Genomic DNA, 18,208 nt, shown 5'->3' with positions numbered 1-18,208 from the left:
AATCATAGAATCATAGAATAGTTAGGGTTGGAAAGTTTAGTCTGACCAAGGACTTTCTGAGTCTCATGCTCTGCCAGGGAGGAGGGGCACAGGAAGAAGGGAGGAAGCAGAGACAGGACACCTAACCCAAACTAACCAAAGAGGTATTCCATACCACAGCACATCGTGCCCAGTATATAAACTGGGGGCAGTTACCAGGAAGGGTTAGATCACTGGGGCTGGGTATCGGTCGGTGGGTGATGAGCAGTTGTATTGTCTTCCCTTGTTATTTCCCTTATCATTATTATTATTGATGGTAGCAGCAGTGGTTTTGTGTTATACCTTAGTTACTGGACTGTTCTTATCTCAGCCCGCAGGAGTTGAAGGAGGGGCTGGCCACTCGGGAGGAATATAAGGCTGCTGCTAGAGGATGTAGGAAGGCAGCTAGGATGGCTAAGGCCTCCTTAGAATTAAATCTGGCCAGAGGGGTCAAGGACAACAGAAAGAGCTTTTTCAAATACATAGCTGATAAAACTAATACCAGAGGCAAGGTTGGCCCACTGGTGAATGGGATGGGTGCCCTGGTGACAGAAGATACAGAGATGGCAGAGTTATTGAATGCCTTCTTTGTGTCAGTCTACTCTGCCGGAGGCAGTCCTGAAGAACCCTGTACTCCTGAGACCTCAGATGAAGTCAGGTCACTGGAGCGGTTTGCCTTAGTCCATGAGGAATGGGTTAGGGACCAGTTGAGCAATCTGGACATCCATAAATCCATGGGTCCAGATGGGATGCACCCGCGGGTGCTGAGGGAACTGGCAGGAGTCATTGCTAGACCACTCTCCATCATCTTTACCAAGTCTTGGGAAACGGGAGAGGTGCCTGAGGACTGGAGGAAAGCAAATGTCACTCCAGTCTTCAAAAAAGGCAAGAAGGAGGACCCGGGTAACTATAGACCGGTCAGCCTCACCTCCATCCCTGGGAAAGTGATGGAACACCTTATCCTTGATGCCATCTTAAGGCATGTCAAGGATAAGAGGGTTATGAGGGGCAGTCAACATGGCTTTACCAAGGGGAAGTCATGCTTGACCAACCTCATAGCCTTTTATGAGGAAATAACATTGTGGATGGATGATGGCAGAGCGGTGGATGTGGTCTACCTTGACTTCAGCAAAGCATTTGACACAGTCTCCCACAGCATCCTCATAGCTAAATTGAGGAAGTGTGGCCTGGATGATCAGGTAGTGAGGTGGACTGCGAACTGGCTGAAGGACAGAAGCCAGAGAGTTGTAGTCTATGGGGCGGAGTCCAGTTGGAGGCCTGTATCTAGTGGAGTGCCTCAAGGGTCAGTATTGGGACCAGTATTATTTAATATATTCATCAATGATTTAGATGAGGGAATTGAGTGTACTGTCAGCAAGTTTGCTGATGACACTAAGCTGGGAGGAGTGGCTGACACGCCAGAAGGCTGTGCTGCCATCCAGCGGGACCTGGACAGGCTGGAGAGTTGGGCAGGGAGAAACTTGATGAAATATAACAAGGGAAAGTGTAGAGTCCTGCATCTGGGCAGGAACAACCCCAGGTTCCAGTATAGGTTGGGGAACGACCTGTTAGAGAGTAGTGTAGGGGAGAGGGACCTGGGGGTCCTAGTGGACAGCGGGATGACCATGAGCCAACACTGTGCCCTTGTGGCCAAGAAGGCCAATGGCATCCTGGGGTGTATTAGAAGGGGGGTGGTCAGTAGGTCGAGAGAGGTCCTCCTTCCCCTCTACTCGGCCCTGGTGAGACCGCATCTGGAATATTGTGTCCAGTTCTGGGCCCCTCAGTTCAAGAAGGACAGGGACCTGCTGGAGAGAGTCCAGCGCAGGGCGACAAAGATGATTAAGGGAGTGGAGCATCTTCCTTATGAGGAAAGGCTGAGGGAGCTGGGTCTCTATAGTTTGGAGAAGAGGAGACTGCGGGGGGACCTTATTAGTGTATATAAATATATAAAGGGGGAGTGTCATGAGGATGGAGCCAGGCTCTTCTCAATGGCAAACTATGATAAGACAAGGGGTAATGGGTATAAACTGGAACACAAGAGGTTCCACTTAAACTTGAGAAGAAACTTCTTCTCAGTGAGGGTGACAGAACACTGGAACAGGCTGCCCAGGGGGGTTGTGGAGTCTCCTTCTCTGGAGACATTCAAAACCCGCCTGGACACATTCCTGTGTAACCTCATCTAGGTGTTCCTGCTCTGGCAGGGGGATTGGACTAGATGATCTCTTGAGGTCCCTTCCAATCTCTAACATACTGTGATACTGTGATACTGTGAGTTACATTGTTTCAATTCTCCTCCCCATCCCTCCGGGAGCAGGGTGGAGGAAGGGGAGGGAGGTAGTGAGTGAGCTTCCTGGCTGACTGGGCTTAAACCATGACAGAGGCAAAGACAAGGAACTGGGAAAAAGAGGTATGTAGTAGAAATAATAGAAGTAAGCATAAGAGGAAGATAACAATACAAAGAAAAAAAAAGAAGACAGACATACTTTTTTTCCTCTTCTGTTCTTCAAGAAAATTCAGAGAAAAGAAACCGAAGAGTTTATAAGTTACAGACAAGATAAATGGAAATAATTGTTTTAAGAGAGCAGTTACTATCATTATGTAAAACAAAAATAAAATCTGAACAGAAGTTTAGCTTTCTCTATTAAGATATATGAGATGTATGGTCCTGTCACAAGATGAAGCTGGATCAACCTGGCTATAAACGAAACAAAGACCCAGTGGGAAATTTTTTATTCAGAGAGGACATAATACATTTTAATTTACATTATTTTACACTGGTGATGCTGGCTGTGCATTTCAAAATTAGTTTTGCTGAAAAAAAAATAGAGATTTCAAGAGAGCAAACTACATTGAAAAGATATCAGAACAATAGCTAAATTGATTTTTAATTTTGTTTACTTGAAATGTCTTTGAGTCTCTTAAGTGTGATCTTGTAACATAGTATTGAAAACTTTTTATTTTTGTGCATCATACAGATACCTCCAATTTTTTTTTTTGGTACTACAGAGAGGTAGATGAATGACTGCTCTGACTCAGTGACACCAAATCATGGACAGCAGATGCCAGAAGTAGGTAAAAATAATCAGGCTGGTGAAAATAATGCAGTCTACGGCCTATTCCAGTACTGAAGGGAATAACTGAAGCTGGAAGCGATCTCAGGAGATCTTTAGTCAAACACCTTGCCCAAAGCAGGGTAGCTCTTGGGTCAGATCAAGCTTCTCACAGCTTGATCAATTTAGGGTTTTTTTCTCAAACCCAGTGAAGCTTTAGCTTTTCTGACACAATTCCTATAAGCCTGGGCAATATTTATAGATTACTCCTGTGAAGTCTGTCTCTGCTTCCAGCCTCTGTTTTGCCTTTCTGCATCAGGGCTCTAGCCATCCTCGCCAAGCCAGTCTCTTGCTATGGGCTGAGGAGAAGTAATGATTAAGACTACTTTCCTTATAGTGCTTGTAAGGAATAAGTTTCGTACAACAGAGAATAGGAAAAACACAAGAAAAATAGCAAAAACCAGGATAACAAGTGTCCTTACTGACTGAAATGATTTTGTTTTCTGTTTAGTGCCAGTGTACACTGTTTGGCCACAGGATTCCCTGCTTTCATGGGATTCAAATTTGATAAAATAGCCTACTCTTTCTGTATGGCTTAATTTTGGGTCTTCATTGAGATCCCTGGGCATCTTAGTAAAAAATATCCACATTACTATGTAAAAAATTAGGCCGACATTGCTCCATATCAATATATCTAAAGCACAAATGTGGATGCTCTGTCAATAAGGAACACAAAGGAGAAGAGATATTTAGGGAAAGCTATAAATACCACACCTGTCTTCCCAAGTACCAGTACAGACCATCCTTGCAGTGAGACAGTGCTGTCCCTAAAGGCCTTACGGTTTTCCCATGCTCCTTAGCCTTTCAGAGCTAGCATCCAACTGGATGCCACCTACCAGTTTTGTGAATAAGCCTAAATCTGCCTACTAGAAATGTACAGTCTACACGCTGTTATGCTCCTTCCTCACTCACCTCAGGATCAACAGCTTCCATATTTAACATAACTACAACCAAAGCTACCACTGCTTTCTGATCCCCAGTCAGTTCTTACTTACTAGTGAATAGCAGATCCAGCTGTGCACCTCCCTGACTAGTCCACCTAGTACCTGTACAAAAAAATTATCCCAATGTCCTCCAGAAACCTCCTAGGCTGCTTGTATTCCATGATGTTGCCTTCTATCAGATGCCTGAGAAGTGAAAATCCCCCATAAGAACAAAGCCCTGCGATTCAGAGCCCTTCTCAACTTGTTTTAAGAAGACTTTAGCAGGGCTAGTTGAAATAGGACGAGGGGTAATGATTTTAAACTAAGAGAGGGAAGATTCAGGGTGGACATAAGGAAGAAATTTTTTTACAATGAGGATGGTAAAATACTGTAACAGGTTGCCCAGAGGGATGATAGATGTGTCATCCCTGGAGATATTCAAGGCCAGGTTGGACGTGGCTCTGGGCAACCTGATCTATGTGAAATTGTCTCTCATTGCAGGGGGGTTGGACTGGATGACCTTTGAAGGTCTCTTCCAACCCAGACTGTTCTATGAATCTATGATTTCCTCATCCTGACAGTGTTGGCTGCAACGAAATCCCAGCAGGATGTGACAATTGCTGGTCACTTCTCTGACCCAGACTCACTTATGGTAACCGAGTGCTAAGCCTACCTGAGGAAGTAACTGACAAATGACACAGTAGATGTAACAAACAATAAAGGAGTCCTTCTACAAGATTATTAGGAGGGACTATTTCATTTGAGTCTTCACACAGTACACTTTTACCACTGAGTTAGCTCCCTATTCTATATTTTTAGGAAATGACAGAAAAATAGGCTATTTGAAGGCACCATTCATTACTCCTGACAGGTAGCTGAAATAGACCAGATTAATTACTAACTAGGATCCTTTTTCTTTCTATTTAATTTAGAGTTTTGATAAGTAGCTTGGATGTGGATTTCTGCATTGTAAATATCTAAAATATGATAAGACATACCTCTTTCTCAGTAATCACCTATATAGACAGAGCCGACAGTCCTGAAAATTTGTTTGCAGGTTTTTCAGCCAGGATGAGTTATCCATTATACAGCTTCAGATAAGTTATTTTCCAACTTTCACTGTAAATAAAGTAATAAAATATTCTGCATTTCAGAGAAAGAGTGATCAAGAAAAACCTGAAGTTTAGATAGCTGATTGTCCCTATATGGCCTTTAGGCTGCTCACAAATCATCAAATCAAACAATAATTTAGATCTTAGATTTGAAGTATAGATAATTTAGATGGCCACTGGAGACCATCTAGTCTGATCTGCTCAAAGTGCAGTCAACTTCAAAATTATATTAGATTGCTGAGGACATTGTCCAGTGAGGTGCTCAGTATCAAAAAGGATGAAGACTCTACAACCTCTCTGAGCATCCTGTTCCAGGATTAACCACCCTTGCAGTGAAGACTTTTTTCCACGTGGTCAACTGGAATTTTATTTTCTGAAATGTGGGGTTTTGTATTTTGCTATGCCCATCCACAAAGAATTTGACCCTGTCTTTGGCCTAAATACCCATTAAGAAATTAGAAGCAGGAATAAGATTCCCGATGAGCCCCCACTTGTCCATGCTGAGCAATTACAGGGTTTTCAACATCTCATATGACAAAAATTGGAAACTGCAAACTAAGGTATACTTTGTGTTTAGATGTCTGATTGCATACTGTGGCATGGAAGGCTAGACTTATTGCCATTCTGTGGGTATAAATATAATTATAATTAACTCAGTTTTGGTCCTGGGAACATCTGTTGAAAAGTTAAACATGTTTTAATTAAAATATCTTGATGTCATTTACAGATTCACCTTACCTTCATTTTCTTCTCTGCCTTCCTCCCTCAAAATGAACTGCAATTTATTTCAGTTAACGTTAATGTGCTTGGAACATTAGTAGTTCTTCAATTTATTGATTCATCCTACAGATTTTCATATTACAGTGACTATAGAATACCAATATTTTTAGCTGTAATTTCTGAAGTATAAAATATTTTAATACTGTGTTTAATTTCAAGTAATGACAGTTAGCAGTTAAACCATTTTTTTTTTGTCCAAAATTGTAACATTTTTATTGGTTTTCTTTTGCATTCATTTTTACTTGCTTTCTATTAAACTGAAAGCATTTCACATTGGTTTATAAATACTATTCCCTTATTATTGTTATTATTATTAGTAGCAGTAACAGTATATTGTACTTCAGTTATTAAACTGTTCTTATCTCAACCCATGGGGATTGCATTCTTTTGATTCTCCTCCCGATCCTGCCCAGGGAAGGGGAAGGGGAAGTGTGAGTGAATGACTACATGGTGAGCTGGCTGGACTTAAACCATAGCTATACTCACAGACCAAGACCATGACCAAGGACAACTTCTGCCTGAAAGACTCTGACTTGGTTATGCCTAAAATACTCAGGAAAGGTGTTTGGTCTGACATTTTTTGGGAAGTCTGGGCAAGAAATATATCTATTTATGGTTAACCTAATAAGTTTCTTCTTTAAAAAAAATGTCTAAGATTTCTTAGTTGACACTGTATTTTCCATCTACTGTTTTGTTTCCAGTCTGCTTGAACTTATGGTGATATATTAATCTGACCACCCAGATGCAGAGAGCTTCTGTATAAGAAGAAAGGTTGTCCAGAAAGAATAACTAGTAAAGTTTCCCAAAATGTATTGCTTGTTCTTGCAAACAGAGAGGAAAGTTTTTCAATAAAATGGATAAAGATTACCACCTAGAGAAAACCAGAAAGGGAAAACTAAACCCCTTATATTCTATTTATTTTAGGAAAAAAAAAGATACAATTCTTTTCAGCTGGCAAGGAGCTACTACTATATAGAAAAAATAATGTACTTATTCTACTTCTTTTTTTCCTTTTTTTTTTTTTTTAATTGTTTCTTCTTGCTCTATAAAGTTCAGAGCCAACAGGTCATGTTCATAAGGATTCAATTTAGTTCTCTGTGCATCAGGGAGTTTACTTGCATGTTCTTTGAACTGAGATTAATAGCTTAGCTAACCCTTTCTGATCCTGCCATTTTGAAATGCTTTTAGGAATATCCAGTTGAACACATTTCCCTGCAGACCCCTCCTCCACCTTCTACTTCTTGATGATTTTCATTGTTATTTTTTAATGAGTGAAAAGGTATAGTACTGGGTTCAAATTTCACTGCAGCTGACCTCCATGAAAAGAGAAAGTGTGTGATTCTTTTTTTCTGATGATACTGAACTGTTCACTGGGTGAATGAATCTTTCTTGGGGAAAAAGATAAATCTAAAGTCTAATGGAATACATATACATGTGTATGAATATAGTACGTATTTTAGCTGTCTAGTGTAGCCATTAGGTTTCTTGAATAGTCCAGCTTCTCTAAAAGCAAATACTCTGTGGTAGAGCTCACCCGTTTTACAGAATACTGCTGTAATGCCAGTCCAAGCACCTGAGTGGTGAGTGAAGCCTTGGACATGCAGTGTGTAGGTGAGATAGGAGAAGCCAGTCAATTGCAGAAGTGTGCTAATTCTCTGCTTGATGTAAGCGGTCTTCACACTAACTTTTGGACCTAGGCTTTTTGCTTCTAGATCAAGAAATACCTAGTTATGTTGTCTTGTGGGACTGCTTAGAAGAAACATCCTCTGCTCTTATACTGGGAGATAAAATTATCTGTTTTCTCTGGCACATCAGCATACAAGAATTCTCAGAACTTCACAGCCTGCACTTAACTCTGTCTCAGTAGAAGAAAGAGTTTCACAGCTAATCTCAGTAGGAAAACAGAGCAGGAAATGTCAATTATATTTTTAAAACACCACTGTCTCATTTTATATGGGTGGATCAAAATAAGCAGAACTGAAATTTGCACAATTCAGAGCACAGACACAGGAATTTCATTTTATTCTGCAAATGCAGTTGCACTGCATCGCATTTCCCAAGCAGCAGATGTTTCCCAGATTAACAAGTTTGGCACATCTTTAAATATCATACACAGGTCCCAAATGTCAACTAGTATGCATGTCGTTTTTACAATGTGCTATTGAATATTTTAAGCTAAATACAAATCTTGAACTTTTGTGTGCACAATGCTAGAAGAAACAGCTACATTTTGATAGCACATCTTCAATCAGATGTCACTAAGAGAGAAAGCAGCACCCTAGAGGGTAAGTTAGCTACAGCACAGGATAGCTGTGGAAATGGAAGTGCGTGTATTTCCATAATACAGTTCATGCAAGGATAACTTCTTAGGCATAGTCTTTTGTGACTCAAAAAAAAAAAAAATTAAAAAAGTTTAAAAAAAGTTTAAAAAAAGAGATATGCTTCTTATATTTGCTGTCAAACACAAACAGTAGACATAGGATTTCTCACACAGCCTATGTTTATCTCTTAATTGTGCTAACTGAAGTGAGTATTAACATTGACTACAGTGGTAAATGAGTGAAAGTGATGATGAACATCTTGTGGATTTTTTAACAAGGCCATATTGTTTCATATTTCACCTTTTACCATAGTCACAGTCATTCCTTATTGTAGGAATAAACAGCACATCTTTTTAAAAATGTGTCACCTCTGACAGTCTTTTTTGCTCAGTACCAGAAAATATCACAGCTCTGCTGTACTACCATGACTTGATACACAAAGTTTTGAATCTATACTTAATAATAACAGCTTCCAGTCTGAAGGCTGGTTCTTCAACTGAAAGAAAGTAGTATCGCCTTCTGATTACAATAGAGACATGACAATATACACAAGAGTATATCCACATTCATTTGTGAATATGTTGAAAATATACAGTTTATCAGATAATTGCAGATTTTCTCCTGAAACTGTTATAAAGCCCTCCCACACCTGGAGAAGAAGCAGTGAAATAAGGATGGTCACTGTTATGAAGAAAAGTTAGTGTGAGCCTGCTCAAAGAAGAGGCATTGAGGGAAATCAGCTCCATCAGAATGGTGCAAAACACCATCTTGAAGCAGTTGGTTTACAGTGGGGATACTAGTTACCTTTGTTGTTTACTTCCTTTTCTCTTCTGGAATGAAAATGCTTTTTGGGTAGAAGATTTCACAGACTAAATTCAAGTAACACTGCATTTCAATGCTCAGAAAATTCTGTCTTTAGGAAACGACTTGGATATACAGGGATGGAGATTCTGAGAGCTTACAGCAACTCTGCTGAGCCCTAAAGATACTCACAAAACTGTTGAGGAAACTCGCAACCAAATGTGGAGAATGTGACAGATATAAGAAACTAAAGAGCATACAGAAAGATGAACTTTCAAGAAAAATACCCAAATCTCATTAAGTTAAGAGCACTGGTGTAAAGCTGGAGAAACAAACTAAATGCAGGATGGAACCTCTTCTATGGAGAGAGGCTGAGAGAGTTGGGCTTGTTCAGCCTGAAGAAGAGAAGGCTCCAGGGATACCTTATAACAGTCTTCCAATACTTAAAGGGGCCTACAGGAAATCTGGAGAGGGATCTTTTACAAGGGCATGTAGTGGTAGGACAAGGGGGAAGGGCTTTAATATAACAGAGAGGAGATTTAGGTTAGACATTATTAAAAATTCTTCATTATGAGGGTGTTGAGACACAGGAACAGATTGCTCAAAGAAGTTGTGTCTGCTCTATCCCTGGAAGTGTTCAAGGCCAGGTTGCATGGGGTTTTGATTCACCTGGCCTAGTGGAAGGTGTCCTTGCTCATGGCAGGGGGGCTTGGAAATGGATGACCTTCAGGGTCTTTTCCAACCCTAGCTATACTATGATTCTACGAATTATGTTACTCAGACTACATGCAGGACACTTGGAAATCTCCAGAAAAATATGACCATCTGCTCCCCAACCCACTCCCCAACCTCCCTTAAATGAAAAGGTATCTGATTCCTGTGTCAATTATAATAGATAAATTCAGAGATCACTAACTGACTGCAAAATCCTAGGGAAAAAAACATCTCTTGTCTTCCAGATACCTAGAAATTCATGCAACACCGAGAGAGAGAAAATACATCTGTGGCATATGGCCTGCGACATAACACATTTATTATCTCTTTCAAAGATACAAATCACCCAGCTACAACATCCTGAGATACTAGGTGTGAACAGAGGTCAGTGATTCAGCAAGACAGTGTTTGAGCCCAATTCCTGCCAAAGAGAATACTGCTAATATCCAGATCACTATTGCTTGTGGAATAACATATTGCTGCACTTGAATAGGAATATTTTTCAGCAAAGCTTGAGAAGTTATATACAAAAAGTCCATCTGGTACACTTGAGAGAGAAAATCCTTCAAACAGAATGTGACCATAGGCCACAAGAGAGAGGGGTTTGAGAGCTGCTGCTAACTGGCCCCAAATGACTTCAGAATATGCTTTGAAACTCCATTGCTAGCAATTGTATTTAAGTCAGAAAAATAAGCCTAAGATCACATCAGTGACTTTTTACTCAGAGTTGCCTTAAAGCATGGAAATTCAACATCTTACTGGGAGTTGGGTAGACAGAAAGCACAGAAAGACATAGGAAACATAAACCAAAGCAGTTACATGTAGCTGCAGATTTCCATTGGGACATTTTAAAACTGTGCTGCTATATTATCACACAGTCAGCAAACTAATCAAATTCTACAGTGTGCTGTTCATTAATCGCACTTCTATCGTGCTTGGAGAATATTAATAGTTATGTTTTGCAGGAGCAGGGGCTTTTTTGCGACTTCTGACTGATAATGCAGCACAGCAGAAGAACTTTTCAGTGCACTGAGGAAAGTTCTATTAATTAAAAATGCTATCCTGCCTTTTTACATGGTCAACTACGGCCAAGTAAATGAGAGTTTTTCTGACTGTGATGGGAAATTTCAATAAATGCAGTGCAAAAATATAGGACACTTAAGACAATTAAAAAGGCACAGCCCATGTAACCAAAACTTATAATGGAAACAAGCAAATTATGCTATTTCATACAGTAGGGTAGTTACAGGTTAGTTTGTTATCCCTTTACTTTGTCTTCTTGGTGGATATTTACTCCCATTTAAATTTTAACATACCTCTTTCAAACATGTAAATAGGTAAAGTATTATACTGAAATAATTATGTTCATTCTATCTTCTCCATTTCCCCCTCCAAAAGCTGGATTACAATACCTTTACTTGCAAGTGAATTTTGAGCTGGGACAAAATATTCTTGAACCTTTAAACTCAAGAAGAGAGTTCTTTCTTTCTGACTGAGACATGATCATCAAGACTTTTTCATGTGCTGTGCCTGTTGAATGTTGCCTTTGCGGGTAAACACAACCCTAAGCCTAGCACGTGTCCCCTCAGGATGTTAATATCAACACAGAGGAATATTTCATCCAAAAGTTGCATGTCTAGTGCATGATTGAGGAAAAGATACAAAGACTTGCTCAGTAGATTTCTGTTTGCCCTGGCAGTGAATCAGACATCTACTTTCTGAGAACATTGGGAACATCTATCAAGCGGGCAAATGCGTGTAATTTGACTGAAAGTCACTTTTGCACCAACAGTATAAATGATTTATGTTCAATATTCCTTACAGTTGAGGAACAAGCTAATATTGCATGCAAGTTTCTTCAAAATCCTTTCAGCAGGAAGAAGTGATGTCAAGAGTTGCCACAGGGCACTTCATACTAAATGAAATGTAAATGTGTTTTGTAATGTGTTTCATCACCAGCAATTTTGGAAGGCACTGCATCTGTGCAGCCTCAAGAGAACAGGAACAGCTTGACAAACCCAGTAGGCAACCCAAATGCTGAGCCATTCCTGCCCCTTGAACCCCAGGAGGCTGTTGAATCTCTTTTCTGGGAAGTTTTCAAAGGTATGCCTAGGCAAAACCCCTTCCGCCCTGGTACAATTGTCCTAATTTCCACAATAAGCTGGAGCAGAATTACCTCTGGAGGTCCCTTCCCCTCAACATATCTATAATTTGTGATACAGATTTCTGTCAGCTACAGATTGCTCGCTCTGGGTATATGGTGACAAAGAGAGAGAAAGCAGCAAGGAGCAGAACATCTGTGTATACTAAAGGGCAATGCTGGCTCAGAAGCAATTTTTTCTGACACAATATAAATACATTTAGGCTGAAAGTTAGAAAAAAGTTTTTAAGCATGAAAAAGGTGGGATTCTGGTACAATCTTTCAGTTGAAGTAAATGAAGGCAAAACAGTAACTCTCATTAAAATGTGGCTTCAGGAGCTTGAGAAGCTTGTCGTGCATGGTGTCTTTGATGTAAATGATTGCATTCAGTGATATCTCACAAAGGTAGTATGTGCACTGCTGGGGAATTCATGAGGTGTCCTTTCGGCAAAATAGTCTGTTCTGGAGTGGCCTGGGAGTGAGAGTAAAGCATGCATGAGTGGAAGACACCAGACTGGGACTTTTCATAGGCACATAATACTGATGGAGAATGACCAGCAGTCAGATTAAACTGCAGCTGGGGATTACACAGCTGTTTGGAGTGGGGTGGAGAGGTAAGAGACATCAGCTTGAAAAGAAGTGTAAAAGAAACAAAAGAGAATTCAAAAGTTGGAGAGAGGGAAGTGTGAAAACAGGTTTGACACTGAGATAAGTGGTCCCTGGCACCGCAGCCTGAACACAGCGCTGTCCCATGAGGCACTCCTGCCCTCAGTCAGGCGCATGTACCCAGGGGCACACTGGGCATGTTTTGCTCCCATGTGGGTCAGTGGGTGGTGAGGAGTGAGAGGAGATCATCTGAATGCGGAAGCAGCCACATTTGCACACCTGTGTGTCATTCGAACTTGTGGGGAATAGTTGCAGAAGAGTGTTTAGTAATTTGTTTACTAACCTTTGGTAAGATACTGTGATTCATCTGTTAAATTCCTGATATTGATCTTGACTGTATAGCTTGCTTTTTGCTAGTTAATAACATGTCATTAATAATTCAATAAACCATTTTGATACTGATTTGATTTAAACCGTGTGAGTTGAGCAGTTTTCTCCTGCAACAGTGGTCACCTGTCAATTTTCCTTACATAAAATTGTCGAAATTATAGCTCCAAGAACTGATTTCAATCAGAAGACTCTTATTGTTTCTGACAGGCTTTAGATCAAATTCCAAATCATGATTAGTGAAAGAAAATATATTAATTTAACAGCGAACATATGGCAAGGGAAGAAAATGTTACTGAAATGAATGACTATATAGAGTTAAGGTCCTGGGGCTCAGCATGAAATTAATACAATGATGCAGATTTTACTTTCATACTAGCTTGTGTTTGTCCACATCATAAAATACAGTTACCTATTAGGGTAATTTTGCCATCAGAATTTCATAAAAATCAGTTCAATGAAAAACTGAAGGAAGAAAACACTGAGAAAAAAACCATAAAAATATGAAAACATGCTAAGCTCTTAATGGATTATTTTATGCCCATTTTTAAATTGATACTACATAGATACTTGGGTTTTGAATTTTCTTTTCTTCTTGGGAGAAGCTAAGCCTCTGATCTACTACATTCAAGCTAGAAAGCAATTGCTAATTTAAATGATGATTTACAATGCGGTGATGCTTTTCTGTTGGCATGACTTTCTTTAACAGTTTTGAAGTTTCCATTTGCTTAGTACTCTTCGTCTGAGGTAAAAGGAGTGGCTCGTCTTAGTTTTCTGGTTTTTACATGCTTACTGAACTATGAATTTGTCTGTTCTTGCCCTATTCAGGCACTGACTTCCCAGCATCTGTCCAATACCACTTCTTAGGAAGTTTGTATTGCTTTCATGTGGTGGGGAAAACAGTATTCAGCCACATTCACTGAGCTCTGCCAAATGCCTCAGGAGAAACAATGGTGCTTTTCATTCTCAGAGACTACGCCTATACTAGCAGGGAGAGAGGTGGTTCTGAATTTCTGGCTATGGGCTGGAATATACCCCAATTGCCTCCTGTTTCCATATGGGGCACGACCCGGGCATGCACCAGCTTTCCCTCTTCATGTCCGGTTTTATACTGAAAAGTGGCTTCTGCAGCCAAAGGGAACCAAACAAGTCATCGTCTGTTGGATCAGGTTCCCAGATCAGTTAGAGAAGGATGCAGTCAAAATGTCTGTAGCCACAACTTTTCCCCCTCTTTAGAAATCTGAGTGCCTAAACCCTCATGTTCCCTGTGAATTCAATGCTAAATGGCAGTTCTTTCATATCTAAGGTTAAAATGAACACTTTAAAGTAAAACACACAAATACTTTTACCTGTGAAGTATTAATTACCATTCTAAGAACATGGTCACATGGTCTAAAGAAATCAAGTCACTGAACTGTGACAAGTGACTGCTTGTCAACTGAGCCATTGTATCAGACGTGTGCATTCAGATTTTCTTGTCAATCGTAAAGTGAAACACATTCAGTGAAGCTACAAAATCCAATGAGAGATATAGCTATTACAGCCATTAGGAAAATGTGTGTGCAGTTCAAATCACCCCACATTTTTTCTTTGAAATGTCAAAATTTAAGAATTTTACAAGCATTGGACCAGCCATAGGTCTTCTCCAGGGTGGCCTTCTCCAGTTCTCTTTCCCTTTTGTCTCACAAAGTGCTGGAAACCAAGTATTTCAAATATAAGCCATTAAAAGCCATATCCCCATCCGTTCATTTGCTCTTGGATGACTGCCATAATTACATTGTTCCCATTCAGCATGCATGAATCCCCCATACCTATTAACTGAGTGCTTAACTGTATAGTGACATACAGCTCTCCCAGAACATTTCAACCTATTACTGCTATTTAATACTGCCTTTGCACATTAGATATTAGAGCAAATAATAACATTATTTCCAAAACAACACAATAAAATTAAAAGCTCCAGCAATTTAAATGACTTATGAACTTTTCCTGTCTGTGATAAACATTTTGGACATTGTCTTCTCTTTTCTGCTTATCTATCTCTGCTGTTCTCAGTTCCTTACTGTTTGCACTCTTTGGAAGATGCCTGGTTAGTTAGGAGTCCTGTGAGGCTTTACCTGCAGCTCCACTAAAGCATATCATCCACTGAATTAATCTATCTTCCCAAGAAGTCCAAATTCAAAGTGTCCTCCTAATCCCAATACTGGTGGATATTTCTTTTTCTTTTTTTTTTTCATGTGAAATTGTCAGGAAAAACAAAACCAGAAGACCTCAGAGGTACTGACAGTAGCTTGATTCAGCAGCTTTCAGCAATTTCATTCCTTAATTTGAAGGAAATCTTAAAAAGGGAATTGCTCTTCACCTTCACAGGTTACATGTTTTTTCTAATGACTTTCACTAAAGTACTTGTAAGTATTTGTATGTTTTGAAGTCAAAAGTGAATCATGCAATTCCTTTTTTCCTGATTGTTTATTTTTAATATTATTTATTTTCCTTTTACAAGGGTCCTGAAAAACTGTGGTTTATTCATTTATTCTGCTCTTTAGTAATATCAAGCTTGAGAAGCTTTATCTTTCTGATTCTGATGAATAATCATTAACAGGTCTGAGGTCTGAGGCTATGCCCTGTTATAACCCCTGTGATGCTGGAATCACTATCTTGGAGATTTTCTTTTACCCACTTTGTTATCTAAACACTGGAGTTGGAGAAGTGAGTAAAAAGTAAGTTTAAACATTTGCAGTACAAGTATTACTGACATTCTGACTGAGTGCATTTTCAATCAATGGATGTAAAAATATTCTGGCACTGTCAGCTTTACTGATTTGAAAAACAGTATTTATCTTTTAAGTACCAGGGTTAATTCCAGCATCTGTGATAACCTTCAGAATTAGGAGAAACTCTCTGGTTGCAGTCCATTGCTTAATCTGTTTTCCCTTGTTTCTTTTGATAACTGTAACTTGCGTTTGCTTTCCATGAATCACCATGCTTTACAGCTTAGGTTTGTCCCGGGACACAACTTTAATATATGGTATGGTGGAACATAAACCGCCTGTGGTGAGGGAGGTGTGAAACAAGATTTCAAGCTTGTCAAGGGATTTTTTTTCTCTTTGCAGGTCCTGTTTGAGCAATTGTTTTTCTCACCTCTCACAATAGAACAGCTGGGCAGTCATGTCCTTATAGCAGATGGCCATGGAAATGGCACATTCTGTGGTTTCTCTGTGTATGACTTTGTTTTTTTTTCCAAAACTTTTTGTAATAGAAAGCCAATCTGTAGTTCAGTCACCCCATTTTCTATTCAAGGTTCTGCCAGCTTCATATTTATTTTGTCGTGATTTAATTTTCTGATCTTTATTTCCTGACTTTTGTGATAAAGTTCAGTATCAAATTGAGAATTCTGGGTAATTGGGAAAAAAAAACCAAACCTGAATCCTACCGTAAGCATTTAAACCTACTCTTGTCTACAGTTTCATCCTGCTTTTTCTTTTTATAAATCCAGAATATCTATGTGTTCCTAAGTTAATAATTTTCTTGCTGGAAACACTTTTTCCTGACCTTCTTTGAGAAGTCATATTTTTTAAGAAAGTTTATTATCCTAGAAAGCCAAGTAACATTTTAAATGTTTCTCATTTAAACATTTACTGATTTTTACTTCCTATTTAGGAAATTAAGCTTAGCACAGTTTTACACCTACACTTCTTGCTTAATATATCTGTTGGACTCAGACATAAACAGCTGGTGTAAAGCTGACCATTTGTACTATGTGTTTGTTAACTTTGTCTATAAACCACTCTCTAGCAGTTGACAGATGGCTCCTATCCAGAATATTAACGTCCTTGTGTTAAAGTACTCACCTATGTGCTGTTCTTCACTGTCACCGTCATTTAACCTTGTATTTCTATGTGCTCTCACTGTAGATTCTTGAATTTGAAATCAGAAAGACTTTTCCTCATTCAATCCTGCCAGTATCCCTAAAATGAGAGTGTGAGTATCCTTCAAGATCTGTGTCAAAACCGGACTTTTGAATACGTAAGGTGACCCTTCAGCATAGTTGTTTTGTTAAAACAGAACTCTGTACCTAAATCCTCAGGTTGGCAAAACAATTTAAAACAGCCTCAGGCCTGGACTGGAGATATTTTATCACAGCTTACATTGAGAAAGGAGGATGATGAAAAATCAAAGCAATAAGAAAAATTATTAAAGGAGAGTCCAAGAAATGTGCTTGTAACTCTTCTAAGGAATTACTGATTTTTCTGTTCTTCATAATAGTGACCTTACCTTTGAAAGATGAGAAAAGAAATCCTCAGAGGAACACATTTAGTTCTCCTACTATTTCCAAAAATTATAAATTTAGAGGGATAAAATATCACCTGAGTGTGTCATCACTTTAAGCAGAAGCGAATCAGTAACTCAGAACAAAGTGTTGTTATCAGGTTGTGAGTGGAGGGAGGAGTTTGTATTTTAGTAAGTTCTATCTTACTTCTGAATAAGTAATAAGATGTTGCCACATTAGTTGAAATTTGCAGGCTGCTGCTGATTCAAATCAGTTATACGTGAGAGAAATACTTTATGATGTTCCAAATGGGTTTGTAATGGGTTCAAAACTTTCAAGTTGCATTGCAAAGAAAGTACTTATTCACTTTGAAGTGTTAACCCACACCTGAAATCACATCTTTACCCTTTTCCCCCATGTTGTAACCATCTGAGACCGTCATGGGGAACCTAATGGTTCATCAAGGCCCATAGTCAGTGCCCTGCTGCACATTCCTTCAAATCCTGCCAATTACAGTTGTTTATCAAAATCAATATTTGAACAATATGATGAACCATGGACAGCACACTGGAAATTTTTATTATATTCACATTGTTTGCAAAATATTGATGGTTTTCTAACTGTTCAGTCTCCTTTTCTGTATATATTTTCCGAATACTGTGGCTATACTATGTATCAGAGGTCCAATGCCATGACTTCTCAGATGACTGAAAGACTGAGTCTAGTAAATCCATTCAGTTAATGGAAGAGGGTTTGGTGTTTGATTTTTGGCTTTGGGTTAGGGTTTGTCTGTTTTTTTCAGAATTTTAGTTACATTTTTGATGAAATAATAGTTACAGGTATCTCAAACTAATTCTTAAATTAATCCTTTTTCCTATAGTGCTTCTGCATTACATCGATGAATAGACATATGTCAAGATCAATTTAAAGCCATATGTGCTTGTGGCAAGTTGAAAAATTTTACATATCTAAAATGTTTTTAAAAGTGACATGATTAAATCCACAGTCTTTTATCCCACTGTCAGT

The sequence above is a fragment of the Psittacula echo genome (genome assembly GCF_963264785.1).
Source record: "Psittacula echo genome assembly, chromosome: 3".
NCBI classification, from domain to species: Eukaryota; Metazoa; Chordata; class Aves; order Psittaciformes; family Psittacidae; genus Psittacula; species Psittacula echo.
Note: the sequence above shows the minus strand (reverse complement) of the source record.